This window comes from Somniosus microcephalus, unplaced genomic scaffold (genome assembly GCF_052327205.1).
Source record: "Somniosus microcephalus isolate GS21.2 unplaced genomic scaffold, FLI_Smic_1.0 unresolved_chr4, whole genome shotgun sequence".
In the NCBI taxonomy this organism is placed as follows: domain Eukaryota; kingdom Metazoa; phylum Chordata; class Chondrichthyes; order Squaliformes; family Somniosidae; genus Somniosus; species Somniosus microcephalus.
Window position 1 is genome coordinate 28,081,542 of NW_028225182.1, and position 12,643 is coordinate 28,094,184.

The window sequence follows — 12,643 nt, forward strand, 5'->3', positions numbered from 1 at the left end:
CCGTCTGTGTAATCTCCGGTACGATGAATGGAAGAGACCGCTCGTACAGATGGAGGCAGAGAAGGTCACAGGGACTTATCTATTGGATACGGGGGCATCATGCACCGTGATCCATATAGATAATCCCACCACCTCAGCTCTGTCTAACGGGGTTCCATACATACTATCGGGATTCACCGGTCAGGAGCAGGTGGGGGTAAATTATGGGCAGGCAGCAGACAGCATGGGGAAGCAGCATCGGAATAACCGGCCGCTGCTCGAGCCTAGCAAGAGCCACCAGTGGGAGATAGGAGACCTAGTGATGGTAAGAAACTATTCCCAGGTGGGAAGTTTAAAGCCACTCTACATGGGACCCTATAGTATAGTTGATAGGGCCAGCCCCATGGTCTATGCAGTAAAACTACCCCGGTGCACAAAGTGGTTCCAAGCCAACCAATGTAAATTGTATAAATCTGACCATACAAGTTCAAGTTCACAGGCTGTAAAGACAGGCACTGTGGCTTGTTTCAAAGGAAAAGTTGTCCGGCCCACCAATTGGGACACTTCCCCGCCCCAGTGGGAACCAAGTTTTGGCCAACGTTTAAATTTGAACCAGTTATTTAGTTCAGAAACAGAGAAACCACAGCCTGAGAGTAGAAATCTGCAGGCTGCTGCGAGTTCATTCACAGAAAATCGCTTGGGGGCTCCAGGGAGGAGCCGCCTTTTGAAGAGACTGCCTGCTGATGCGTAGTCGCCGGCCTGGAGACAGGAATTCCCCAGTCATTTGAACGGCCTGTTCGCGCAGGTGCAGTTCCCCAGCCCGTGACCACAGCAGCTCCTCTTCAGTTTTCTCGCGCAGGCGCAGTCGCCTGGTTAAAGGGACAAGCTTCCCAGCCCGCTTCTAGAGTGGTTCCCCCTATGGTGTGGGACTCTGGGAGGAAGGATAGCAATTCCTCTTGCAGGGGACATATGGAAGGAGTTGGTACCAGGTTTTGGACCTGGAGAGGAAGATTTTCAGCCACCAGCAGCGGGTGGTGAGGGGATACCTGCCCCCAGTACAGGAGTGGGTAGGGAAAAGGAGACAAACCCGGATTACTGGCAGGCTGCCAGGTATATTAAACAATGTGGGCTGTTTGCATCAGGGGGAGAAGGTTCCCAGCCAGCTAGGGCTGTGACCCAAGCTCAGGGTCTGTCAGCCAAAGTTTCCCCCACAGAGACGCCCCTCAGAAGGTCTCAGCGGGTCCACAAGCCCAAGATAAGATGGTCACCAGAGTACCCACCACAAAGAGCAATCTCCCAAGCCCGGGAGGAAACTGATCACAGAGGTCCCCAACTAGCAGCCATAAGCTGCCAGGGACCAGAAGCAGGAGGCAGTCCAGCTTTGCTGCAGGCAGCAGTAATCTGCGACAGTGACACCAGAGATTAACCTGGCTGTCCGGAGATGGGCGGCATTTGTATTATAGCTTTGTGTTAAGTTACCAATGTTTATAGCTTGCTTTTAGGGTGTTTAAATTTTACGTTTAGAATGTAACTAGTAGTTTTGAGTTTAAGTTCAAGGTTTAAGTTTATAAGTGTGCCAAATGCTTGTATTTTGGTCCGAGGTCGAGGGACCCGACCATGTCTCCACCTAAGACAGCAGGTCAGTGAGAGACCTGGCTGCATTTTAAGTTCTTTTGCAGGAGAGTGGACAAAGGAGCAGCCCTGTTCGCTCAGCCCGAGCTGGGCATCAAATGAAGGTATAGTTATACAGAATGTTGGGGATCACCTCGCCACTGGACGAATCCAGGAGGAGACCCCGCAGCGACCTTCGGGAGAAACCGGACAGGGTCCGGAGGAACCTGCCTATTCATCCTACGTGGAAGAGATGGCCCCAGCTAACCCAGCACTATCCTGACCGAATTTCACTTGCGGGAGACCTCGCTATTGAGGAGTCATGGTGGGGAAGTGCGGGCGCCTTGTCAGATAGGGACGCGTTCCCCGGGAGTGGGTGGTGGTGGCCCGGGAAAGATTGTAAAGGGGAGGGGTAGACCCAAGAGTCACGTGGGTGCGTTCGGGGAAGGGAGGAACTCACCCAGGGCCCACGGGTAAAGTTAGAGTGTAAGTGTGGCTGGGAAGGATGAGTGGGTGGCCGGATCTGGGATCCAAGTTTGAGTGTGGGGCCAGTGAGAGCCGCCACACAGGCACCCATCATTTTCTGCAGCCAGTCGAGGGAAGACGGGAGGGGGAGGGACTGGGAGTCACAGTCCCATACTCCCCGGTCTCGGTCTGTGAAACATGAGGGGTACCCCACCTCCACAAAGGGACAAGGGAACGGCTCGGGGCTGGCGGATCAGACTGTTCTGTAAAATCCATTCTGTATATTTTAAAAGTTTAAGACCATTAAAGGGGGGGTGGAAGGAACATTTACTGCCCGGGTGGGAGGAGCAATACCCACTCGAATTTCGCGACCCATCATTGGCACGTGATGGTTGGGGTTTATTTCAGCATTTTGTTTCAAATGTTTAATGAAGATTTTTGTATTTTGTTTTACAGTTCCAAGCGGTGCAGAGGCATTGGACCCTCTCCGTACTTGGGATCATTTTGATTACATTGCATAACCAAGATTGCAACATTTTGTAATATGTTATAATGTAACAAGTGGTGCAGGGGTATGAGACCCCTTATTGTACATTTTGTAATTGATGTATCTGTAGATGCCTACTGTACCATGGTTTTTCTCGGATTTGAGGGTAATAGATGGGTCGGGGAATCAGTGATAGGTAGCTATAGGTAAATACAGGGGATGATTGTTTGTGGGGGGGTCAGAAAATTTTGCTCACTTCTTCAAGAGGATACTACAAGCAAGTTGGAAGTATCCAAGGGGGGAAATGTAGGGGTTGCAAAATCCCCCCAACCCCCGAAGATTGGGAAATATTAATCCACATCGTGGACGACGACTTGTGTGATTTAAATTGTCTCTGGGTTGGACAATGTTTTAAAACATACCCAGAACTGCAAAAGGCTGTGTTAAAAAGCTCGTAAGCTAGGCAGCACTTGGACACTGGAATCAAAGAACTTTGTGAAAATCGCACACTTTAAGATTGTACATTTTATTAAAAGATGAACTCTTGAGTTTTGGACTGTTTAAATTGCCCAGGGCATAAAAATGGCTGAACAGACCTCATGGAAACCGAATTTTAAAAGGCAGCAGAAAAGGACAGACAGGCTGTTAGCATATGAAAAGCTCAGCGCTGCCCTGTAGTAAGTTTGAATGGAGCCCGAGCTGTCGGTCACCCTGTGGTATTGGGCGGGTCCGGTAACCTACAAGCTGCTTGTTTTCACTGGGGAGTAGTCTGTTTGAATCAGCCAATCATCGGACAGCAAGCACAATGGGTTGTTTACACACATCCATTCACTGAAATTGACTCTACTATGTGATGTCTCCATGTATGAATGGAGGAAGTTAAAAGCCCTTCTCTTGTGTATTCAGACTTTTCGGCGCGAAATTGCGCATGGACCTTTTCGGCGCGAAAACAGCAGGGACTCCCAGGGTATAAAGATTAAGCCCAGGAATTCCTCTGCCCCCTTTTTTGTCTCTTACTCTTTGGCCTGCAGGTAAGCAAGGTTTTGACCCACTAGCAAGACAATCTAGTGAGAAGGGATGTTAATTTAAGGGAAATGTTGCTAAGATTGTACGGTTAACATTGTAGCCATTTATCCCTCATTTTTGCCGTCTGCCTTCCCCTGCTAAGCAATTTTACCATGATTACTTTGATCATGTGGTGTAGTTTCTTTAGTTATAATAAAATGTGACTTTCTTGCATCCAGACCATTTGTCCGTTTTTAATATATCATTAATTATAAGTTCCTCAAGTCAGAACTGGAGGGGGGGTTAGCGATTCAAAACCGCTGATTGGAATTGGTCAAAGTGCAGTGGCAAAGGCTGCCTGACCAGGTAAATTACCGTAAACCAGGTAAAGGATGCCCACCTGCACCAATGACATTAGACTGATTGGCCTGTAGTTACCAGGTTTATCCCTCTTCCCTTTTTTTAAACAGGGTGTAACATTTGCAATCCTCCAGTCCTCTGGCACCACTCCCATATATCTGAGGGAGATTGAAAGATTGTGGTCAGAGCTTCTGCTATCTCCACCCTAGCTTCCCTCTGCAATCTAGGATGCATCCACCTGGACTGGGTGACTTGTTAACTTTGAGTGATGACAACCTATTTAGCATCTCCTTTCTATCCATTTTTATCCAATTTCTCTACTCCCCCCTCCTCTACTGCGACATTAACTTCATCCTCTTCTTTTGTGATGACAGATGCTAAGTACTCATTCAGTACCTCCGCCATGCCCACTGCCTCCGTATGATGAGCTCCTATTTGGTCCCTAATCGGCCCCACCATTCCTTTAACTATCCTTTTACTTTTCATATGTTTATAAAAGATTTTTGGGTTCCCTTTTACATTACCCACTAATTTTTTCTTGTATTTTCTCCCTTGTGTCAGCTGTGGCTCAGTGAGTAGCACACTTGCTCTCTGAGTCAGAAGGTTGTGGGTTTTAGTCCCAGTCCCGGGACTTGAGCACATAAAACTAGGCTGACACTCCAGTGCAGTGCAGAGGGAGTGCTGCACTGTTTCTGATGAGACTTTAAACTGAGGCCCCGTCTGCTCTCAGGTGGATGTAAAAGATCCCATGGCACTCTTTTGAAGACGAGTAGGGGAGTTATCCCCGGTGTCCAGGCCAATATTTATCCCTCAACCAACATAACAAAAACATTACCTGGTTATTATCACAATGCTGTTTGTGGGAGCTTGCTGAGCACAAATTGGCTGCCGTGTTTCCCACATTACAACAATGACTCCACTTCAAAAGTACTTCATTGGCTGTAAAGAGCTTTGAGATGTCTGGTGGTCGTGAAAGGCGCTATATCAATGCAAGTCTTTCTTTCATATATCCTTTTTCAATTTCCCCACACTCTCTGTATTCTCCTGGTTTTTGACTGTATTCTGTACCTGACATTTGTCATAAACCTCCTTTTTCTGTTTTATTCTTACCTCGATATCCTTTGTCATCCAGGGAGTTTGAGCTTTGGATGCCCCATCTTTCCTCCTTATGGGAATATGCTTGGTTTGAACCTGGTGTCAAATTTTGTTTTGTAACGCTCCCGTGAAGCACGTTGGGACATTTTACTTCATTAAATACGTTCTATAAAAGCAAATCGTTGTTATTGTCTGAAACTAACAAATTCCACAGAGGAAAAATAACAGTATTTTCACTCCCAAATATTAAATATTTTGTTCCACGAAATTTATCTGCTTTTAGTGATGAATTTAAAAAGTCTCTATTAAAACCTGAGCCAGTGTGTTGTGAGACAAAGAGCCTTGTGTCCAATGTGGGGAATAAAGGCCCACAGCCTCCCCGGGCCCCGGGCCCTGAACAAGGGACTGGAGAAACTCGCTGCCCTGCAGATCAGACAATCAGCCGGCGCGAGTCCCGCCCCTTGGGCTCCCCGATTGGTTGGAGGACCCGCCACCGGCTCACTCCTCCAGCCCCACCCCGCTCGCTCCCTATTGGTCAGAAGCTCCCGGCAATCACCCGGGCAGTGTGAGCTGAGCGTGCGCGGACCTTGGCAGCTGCTGCTGACACATCAGGTGAGAGAGCTCAGGGAGCGGGTTAATGAACCCCAGGGGAGGCTGCGAGATTCTCAGCAGCTCAGCTCTGCTTGGTGCTGTGTGAACGGGCTGCTCCACACCCCGGCTGCTCACGGGGAATGTCAGTGCGGAGCGCCCAGTGCAGAAGGCCCAGGGTGGAAGGCCCAGAGAGTGTCCTCGGCGGGAGGCCCAGGGTGGAGGACCCCAGGCGGGAGGCCCAGCACGGAGGACCCAGAGGAGAGTGTCCTAGGCGGGAGGCCCAGCACGGAGAACCCCAGGTGGGGGGCCCAGCACGGAGGACCCCAGGCAGGGGGCTCAGCACGGAGGACCCCAGGCGGGGGGCCCAGCACGGATGACCCAGAGGAGAGTGTCATAGGTGGGAGGCCCAGCACAGAGGACCCCAGGCAGGAGGCCCAGCACGGAGGACCCAGAGGAGTGTGTCCTAGGCGGGAGGCCCAGCACAGAGGACCCCAGGCGGGGGGCCCAGCACAGAGGACACCAGGCGGGGGGCCCAGCGCAGAGGACCCCAGGTGGGGGGCCCAGCGTGGAGGGCCCCAAGTGGGGGGCCCAGGGCGGAGGACCCCAGGCTGGGGGCCCAGCGCGGAGGACCCCAGGCGGGGGGCCCAGCGTGGAGGACCCCAGGCGGGGGGCCCAGCGCGGAGGACCCCAGGCGGGGGGCCAAGGGCGGAGGACCCCAGGAGGGGGGGCCCAGGGTGGAGGACCCCAGGCGGGGGGCCCAGCACGGAGGGCCCCAGGCGGGGGGCCCAGGGTGGAGGACTCCAGATGGGGGGCCCAGGGCGGAGCGGCTGGTCGACAGAAGCGGAGTCGGGAGATGCTGTGGGTGAGCATGCTGCACGGTTTCTAAAGTTGAAGAACGGTCTCCGGCCCGAATGAGTTCCAGCGGCCCCGCCTGTGCTTCGTCTGGTGGCAGCTGTGAGGCTTTGTTTCGGTGATGGGATCGGGTTTGTGCGCTGCCATTTTGGTGGAGGAAAGACAGACTGTTCCTATCTATAGTCTGGTGCTTGAACAGCCATAAGATGGGAAAAGAGAACGGGATAAAAGTGAAAAAGGATAAAAGGAAAATAAAAGACAAAACAAGGTATATCAGCAAGGAATAACCAATGTCTTGATGGCTGGGTCCTGTGAGTGATTACAGCAAGAAGAAGGAAATTTGAGTACTCGTTTTCCTCTTTTACGGGATATGAGAAAGTGGTCGGCTTCTTTTCTGTGGAAAGGTTGAAGACTGTGGAAAAGGATTATGACATTATATGGTTGGATAACATCAAGTGAAGACCAAGAGTTATTAGAGTGCCAATAGGACTGGCGTTGAACTGGTATTACTTGTTTTTTGAAGAAGTTTCGGATTCTGGTTAAAAATAGTTTACTTGAAGTCTTAAGTGATTTTTTGATATGGTTGTCGGACTTTGTATATTGTGGTGTTATTTAGTGTTAAAGCCTTCCTTAATCGAATGAACGAACGCTCTAGTGAACGCACGCATGCAGATACAAATATATGCACGCACACACGCATACACAGTGGAACTTACGTTCAGCCGAATGAAGGGCCCACTCTCCAGGACGGGGGTCACTCGGTGAGTGTGAGGCCTGCCGGATGGATGAACGAACGCATGCATGCACACAGGTAGACAAATGATATGCACGCATACACAATGGAGCCTACGTTCGACTGAATGAAGGGCCCGCTCCCCAGGATGAAGGCCCGCTTGGTGAGCGCGAAGCCTGCCGGACGGATGAATGAATGCACGCATGCACGCAGATAGAAGTGGCACACATGTACACAGTCATGCACAATGGAACTTACGCTTGAGCGAACGAACGGACGATTGGAGGAATGAATGATTGAACGATGCCAGTTGGACTGGTGTGTACGGATTCTTGGTTTATTAAATAGTTGCAGTTTGTACTGTAAATATTGTTGATTTACCTGTAAAATTTATTGTTGTATTTATATTGTTGACCATAATTGGTCAATGAATGTAATGGATTTACTATGTAACTGATGAGTTGGAGAAGTACTGTTGTACTTGAATGTTAACATTTTAAAAAGGACAACAGGTTATACCAAGCAAAAATGAAGAGTTACTAGATTGCCAGTAGGACTGGTATGTATTGTTTTTTACTACGGGTACCTTTATTGTTGACATTGGTGTTGTCTGGAAAAATTTATTATTGTATTTGTACTGTTAATCATGAAGCTGTTTTTTTTTTAGGCTTAGCCTTATTGTGGTTAATGAATGTAATGGATTTATCATGTAATTGATGAGTTGTAGCAAGTACTACCAGATTTAAATAAAAGAGAAAAAATGAACCCCGGGATCCCTGATAGCCAGCCAGGAATCTTGTGCTGCTGCTGTGCCAGAAGAGAAGAGAGGAGAGGAGAGGAGAGGAAAGGACAGGACAGGTGAGGTCTCTCTCTCTGTGTCCAGGAGGAGAGACCACATCTGTTGCTGCTGCAGTACTATTGGGGTGCCAGAGGAGAGGAGAGGAGAGACCAGGAGGCCAGACCAGAGCTAACAACAAAGGGAAGCCATTCCATCACTGTTTCCCCAACTGGTCTCCATTACAGGAGAGGGAGAGAGGTGAGAAAAACGAACATCCTACATCTGTTCAGAAGGAGGGAGAGCTGTTGGAAAACTTCTACAGGTGGGTGTTTCATGGTGCACTCTCATAAAGACTTTGTATTTAAGTGGGGGGGAGGAAAGAAGAAGGAGAAGAAAACATCCAGGGGTGTGTGTGAGTGTGTGTGGCTCTTGTGAAAAGTAGGCCACACACACCACTAGCAAACACCCCTCCCTATTGCTTGACCTGGGACAGCTGGAGCTGCCCAGGCGAAGTCATCATTTAATTATCACATCATTAAGACCTGGTGGTGGACTGAGCCTGGGCATCTCCAGCTTTATTTTCCCAGGTGAAGACATCTTCTCCCCCCACAAGAAGACCATCAATAGAGACTTATTTTTCGGAGAGTGCACCCCTGTGAGCACCCACCCACCATCTTGAGTGGAGACCCAGCCGCTGCAGCCTCCCTCCTTCCCACCCCCCTTTCTCTCTCTATGTCTCTCTCTAAAGAGGCACCTCATATCCATTAATTGCCCGTTGAGCAGAGGAGAGAAGGCCCCTCTCCCAAATTAATCAACAAGGGGAGAGGTGTGCCTTCACTTGTAAAGCTCCCTCTGCTCAGGGAAAACAACCACTGAGGCCATTAACATCACCGGGCCTGTGACTTGGGTGGGTGTAGCCCTTTATAATAAGCGCCCCACGATGGTGGCCACATCATCGCTGGTGACGGGGCCAGCAAGGTCATATGCAAGTATCACAGCCACAGCCACAGCTGCTCCCGCTGCCTCTGCTGCCCCGTCACCATTCCGCCTCATCACTAAAAAACACGGGGTGAAGAGCTACACTCACCCCAACATGACTATCGAGGCGTGCGTGAAGGCCATGGCTGGGGTTGTCGGCCCTTCAGCCATCGTCGCCGCCTCGAAAATGTACGGCAAGGTGGTGTTCTTCCTGGCATCGGAGCGGGCGGTGTCCCTCGCTGTAACCAAGGGGCTCACCGTGGATGGGACCTTCCTGCCGCTGGATCCTCTCGAGGCCACTGCACAAAGGATCCTCTTGTCAAACGTCCCACCCTTTGTTTTGGCTGAGCTCCTCCTCCCCCACCTATGTCAACTGGGGGAGGTGAGGTTGGGGATCACACCCATCCCGCTCGGATGCAAGGAGGCCAGTCTCCGGCACGTCTTCTCCTTCCAGCACCAGCTTTTTGTTCAGCTGGCCCGGGAGGAGGACACCGAGGGCGCTTTTATCGTGTGACACGAGGGGGCTGCCCACCGTGTCTTTTGGATGTTGGACGGTGTGCAGTGCCATGCCTGTAAGGAGGTGGGGCACATACGAAAGAACTGCCCTGCCTCCAAGGCCCTAGACAGATGGTCGGATCTGGTGCTGCTCGTCGGCTCTGTACATGCCGCTGTCAAATCCATGGGCGCGGACGAGGGCGCGGGGCCACGGGAGCAGTGTTGGATCAACAAGTTCCTCGCTGGGCTGCTGAGGGAGTGGCGATCGAATAGCGGCCACTCTCCCTCCTCCCGTTAGGTTGAGGTTGCACTATGCTCTTGTCATGAAGATAACCATAGCCAGCCTCAACATCAACGGCAGCAGAGATGCGCGCCATAGATTTAATAACTTCTTGGTCCTCCGGGACAGGAGGTATGCGGTGTGCTTCCTGCAAGAAACCCACACCGTTCCGGAGGACGAGGCCACGTGGCTCCTGGAGTGGCAAGGAGGGGTTAGCATGAGTCACCTCTCCAACTATTCCAGCGGGGTGGCTATCTTGCTGACCCTGCATTTTCAGCCGGTTATCTTGTGGGTCAAGGAGCACGTGTCGGGCTGCTTGCTTCAGGTCACTGTAGCCGGTGCGCAGCAAGTGTGCTTCTTTGAAGAAGTGTCCGCTCTTCTGGGCTCCATCGACATCGGCGAGTGCGTCATCCTCGGGGGAGATTTTAATTGCACCCTTGAGGCGAGGGACCGTTTGGGTCCCCTGCGCAGCCTGGAGTCAGTGGAGAAGTTGAGGGACCTGGTTGGGTACTTCGACTTGGTGGACGTCTGGCGAAATCTCCATCCCAACTCCAGCGCATTTACTTACGTGAGGTCTGGAGGAGGAAGGTCCAGAATCGACCGCCTTTACATTTCCCGGGCGTACGTCTCCTGCATCCCAGTGGCTTCCATGCAGCCAGTGCCATGCACGGACCACCACCTGGTGTGGGCAGAGCTCAATCCATTGCGCGCACCGGCGGGGTCCGCGTACTGGCATTTTAACAACCTGCTGCTGGAGGACGAGCGGTTCCGGGATTCATATCGTCGGTTCTGGGCCGACTGGAGAAGGAAGCGAGGGGGCTTCCCCTCCTTGAGGCTATGGTGGGACGTGGCCAAGGCTCATGTCTGTCTCTTCTGTCAGGAGTACATGAGAGGGTCGACCAAGAGGCGGGAGGCCTGGGTCAGGCGGTTGGAGAGGGAGGTGCTCGACCTGGAGTCCCGTCTCGGTCAAGTCGTCGATGACCATGCCCTGCAGAAGCTGTACAAAGAGAAGAAGGGTGCACTGAAGGACCTGCAGCTCGTCGGGTCCCGAGGCGCGTAGGTGAGGTCACGGATCCAGATCCTCCGGGACCTGGACTGCGGCTCCCCCTTCTTCTACTCGCTGGAAAAGAGATGGGGGATCCATAAGCAGCTCTTGGGGCTGCTGGCCGACGATGGATCTCTGGTCTCAGATCCAGAGGGGATCAGCATGGAGACCCGGGCCTATTACGGGGCTCTGTTCTCTCCGGATCCGTCCAGCGAGGATGCGTGCAGAGTTTTGTGGGAGGACATGTTGAAGGTCGGCCCGGAGGGCGCCGAAAAATTGGACGCTCCACTAAGCTTGGCGGAGCTAACCGGCGCCCTCAGCCAGCTCTCGAGGGGAAAGTCCCCGGGGCTGGACGGGCTGACCGTGGAGTTCCACAGGGTGTTCTGGGATGTCCTGGGGGGCGACTACGTGCGGGTCCTGGGGGAAAGTCTGGCGACCGGGGAGATGCCCCTCTCTTGGCGCAGGGCAGTCATTGTCCTGCTGCCTAAGAGGGTCGATCTCCGCCTTTTAAAAAAACTGGCGCCCAGTCTCCCTTCTCAGCCCGGTCTCCCTTCTCAGCGTGGATTATAACATTTTTGCCAGGGCCATGTCTGCCCGCCTTGGCACTGTGCTGGCCCACATGATCCACCCCAACCAGCCCTACACGGTCCCGGGCCGGACTATCCACGATAACATCCATTTGGTCTGGGACCTGGTCCACCATTCCCAGAGGGCTTGTCTGTCGGTCGCCTTCCTTTCCCTGGAGCAGGAGAAGGCCTTTGACAGGGTGAAACACGAGTATCTCTTCGGAACTCTGCGCGCGTTCGAGTTTGGGATGCATTTCATCGCCCGGATCTGACTTCTGTACGCCACCGCGGAGTGTCTGATAAAAGTTAACGGGTCTTTGATGGCGCCCCTTTGTTTCGGGAGGGGAGTGCGTCAGGGATGCCCCATGTCCGGTCAGTTATACGCCGTCTGCATGGAGCTTTCCTGCGCCTCTTGCGGAAGAGGTTGATGGGACTGGCTCTGCAAGGGCTGGGAGTGGAAGTCGTCCTCTCGGCTTACACCGATGATGTGCTCCTCATGGTCACGGATCCCGTCGACCTGCGGAGGATGCGAGAATGCCAGCAGATTTACTCGGACGCATCCTCTGCCAGGATCAACTGGGAGAAATGCTCCGGGCTCCAGGTGGGTCAGTGGCGGGTGGACTCCCTGCCGGAGGAGTTCAGGACCTTCGCCTGGAGCACCACACACCTCCTCTACTTGGGAGTCTACCTCAGCCCTGCCGAGGACGCCTGGCCGGTGAACTGGCAGGAGCTGGAGGCCAAAGTCACCGCTCGCCTAGGATGCTGGACAGGACTGCTCCGAGTGTTGTCCTACAGGGGTCGAGCGCTGGTCATAAACCAGCTGGTGGCCGCCATGTTGTGGTACCGGTTGGTCACTTTGATCCCACCCCCTGCGTTTGTTGCCAAGATGCAGAAGAAGCTCATCGACTTCTTCTGGGACAAAGGGAAGCATTGGGTCTCTGCCACAGTTCTGAGTCTCCCGCTTCGGGAGGGCGGTCAGGCGTTGGTGTGCCTTCGCACCCGGGCGGCGACTTTCCATCTTCGGAGCCTGCAGAGATACCTGTACGTCGAGAATCCTCTTCGATGGTGTGCACTGGTGACGTATTTCTTCCGCCAGCTGCACGGCCTCAATTATGACACGCAGCTCCTGTTTGTGGAATTGGGCCGTATGCGTGCCTACCTGCGGGAGTTGCCTGTCTTTTACCAGGAACTGCTATGGGTCTGGAACAGTGTCGCCTCCAGGCGGAGTTCTCCCCCGTCAGGAGTGGCGGCTCTCCTTCAGGAGCCGCTGCTCAGGAATCTGCACCTCCGTGACCACTGGATCGGGCGGCTGGTGGAGGGCAG